Raw genomic sequence first — 2,725 nt, 5'->3', positions numbered from 1 at the left:
AAGAAGGGAAAAATAAAGTATATTAATCTACTTTGGAATTGGATTCCAAAGTAGAATTACATTGGAAACCAATTCCATTAGAATTAACAATAGCCACTTATGCAACATTACTAGGTATTTCCAAACATTTTACCAGTTCACTGAATTGCCTTTTACAACTTATTTCTCTCTACGAAATTATATTTGGAAATACTATTTAACATGCCAATCTCTCTTAACAATATAGTTGTTCAGAGTACATTTTTGTTAAATAAAATATTAGAAGTATTTTCAAAAAAAGAACTGGGTGTTGAGAGCAAGATATAATGTTATAAAAGGCTTCAGATATTCAAATGCAGAAATTCATGTTTATCTACCTTTCCAACTCATCTGTAGGATATAAGACCTGTACTCTCCTTGGATTCCATGGAATTTATTTTATTTCTTTTTAGCGTAGTGATGTATCTCAGATATGCATTCTCTTCACTTTGAAAAGATACCACACTGGGATGTGCTTTGCATTTACATAATGCAGGGGAACAGGAACACTTAAAACTGATGGGGGGCATCTCTATTTAGGACTCTTCATCAAATATTGGATTTAGGATGGCTACACTTCTTATCCCTGACCCTTTCAAACTGGCTCAGTGTACTTTTTAGGCCTGGAGAGATTAGCTTCAGCTAAACCACAGACATATTTCTTAGAGAAACAAATGTTTCATAGAGGTCCCAGAACCGACAGATCTAAATCTCTTTACTCTCTGAAATCTGACAGAATTCAAGTTCAAAGACATGAGAATAAAAGGCACAGATTGTTTTATTGAGCATAACATAGAAGTTGATCTATGTCTAGTTTATATATGATAACTATGATCACTGAAATCTAAAACAACCATTTAGACATTTTAATTTCTTGCGTTCAGCTAAACATAACCAAATTTATAAATCAATGTATGTTATACACATAAAGCTTGATTTGTTTTAAAAAAAAGAAAAGTGAATTCCTACTACACACAAGGCATACCTGCTGTTCCCAGAGAATGAAAAGTTGAGTAAGAAACAATCTTCATCCTTAAGAAGTTTACAGTTTTAACAAACTAAAGCCAAAATTAGGTTGAGAGGGAGTACAAAACAGAATTGCTTCATTCTGACTGTAGAGGTGAGTAAAGGAGGATGCACTTAATGAGACATTGAAGATTCTTTGAGATTTTGCTGAATGACCAAAGGATTCTAGCTAGAGTAAATAACATAGAAAAGGCATATAGGCAAGAAGTTGCTTGATTATTAGAGGATTTCATAGAAGATTGTTTTGAATGGAAGTTTAGTGTCTTGAGAAGATCCATGGATAAGAAAAAGTTGGTGAAAGAGAACTGTGAGAAATGTTTAAAGTCATATATTTTCCTTTTTGAAAAATTGTTTTAAAGTTTATTTTTGAGAGAGGAAGAGAGAGCGAGAGCAAGCTTGTGTGTGCATGAGTATGCAGGGGAGGGTGGAAGGTGCAGAGAGAGAGAGGGAAACAAAGAATCCAAAGCAGGTGCTGACAGCTCAAAGCCCAACTCAGGAGCCATGAGATCATGACCTGAGCAAAAGTCAAACACTTACCCGACTGAACCACTCAGGAACCCCTAAAGCTATATATTTTCTTAATCTTAAATGACTAACTTAAGAAAATAGATTTTACTGTATTTGTCATGAAAATTTGAAACCACTTGAACAACCTCATTATTTAGAAAGATGTTAGTTATTTTAGACAGAAATGTAATGCTTAGAGACTGGAGTATTAATTAAAATTTGAAATGAGTCTCTCTCTGCTCCTCCCTGTTTGACAGACAGCAGCATCTTCTGGTGCAGTGCCAGTCATATCCCTGAGACAAGATGGTAAAGGTCAGAGTAAATGGATTTGGCCATATTGAGAGCCTGGTCACCAAGGCTGCTTTTAACTCTGGCAAGTTGGACATTGTCACCATCAATGACCCTTTCTTGATCTGAACTACATGATTACATATTCCAGTATGATTTCACCAGTGGCAAATACAACAGCATAGTCAAGGCTGGAAAGGGGGCCATTACTGCCACCTAGAAGACCATGGATGGCCCCTTTGGGATGCTGTGGCGTGATGGTTGAGAGGCTGCCCAGAACACAATCCCTGGTTCTGCTGGTGTCATCAAGGCTGTAGGCAAGGTCATTCCTGAGCTGAATGGGAAGCTCAATGGCATGGCCTTCCCTGTGCCCACCCCCAATATCTCAGTTGTGGATCTGACCTGCTGTCTGGAGAAAGCTGCTAAATCTGATGACATCAAGAAAGTGGTGAAGCAGGTATTGGAGGGCCTCCTCAAGAGCATCCTGGGCTACACTGAAGACCAGGTTCTCTTTGAGAGTTTAACAGTGACACCCCCTCTTCCACCTTCGACACTGGGGCTGGCATTGCTCTCAATGACCACAATGTCAAGCTCATTTCCTGTCATGACAATGCATTTGGTTACAGCAACTGGATGGTGAACCTTATTGTCAACATGGCCTCCAAAGAGTAAGAAACCCCTAGACCACCAGCCTCACTGAGAGCAAGAAGAAGAGACCCTCAGCTGCTGTGGAATCCTTGCCCCAACTCATTCAATACACTGAAAATATCCTGACCTCTATAGTTTCCATCCCAGTCTCCCTAAAGAAGGGGAGGGGTTTGGAGAGCCCTATCTTGTATGTACCAACAATAAATTACACTGTACCTAGCCTAAATAAATAAATAAA

The 2,725-nt window shown here is 38.5% G+C and overlaps 1 pseudogene; it reads left to right on the top strand.

The window, feature by feature from the left end:
- The first annotated feature begins 1,854 nt into the window (after window positions 1–1,854).
- Window positions 1,855–2,511, top strand: LOC145715421 (glyceraldehyde-3-phosphate dehydrogenase pseudogene; annotated as a pseudogene).
- The last annotated feature ends 214 nt before the right edge of the window (window positions 2,512–2,725 follow it).

This window comes from Panthera onca, chromosome B1 (assembly GCF_046562875.1).
Source record: "Panthera onca isolate mPanOnc1 chromosome B1, mPanOnc1 haplotype 2, whole genome shotgun sequence".
In the NCBI taxonomy this organism is placed as follows: domain Eukaryota; kingdom Metazoa; phylum Chordata; class Mammalia; order Carnivora; family Felidae; genus Panthera; species Panthera onca.
This window is presented reverse-complemented; position numbering and strand designations above follow the sequence as displayed.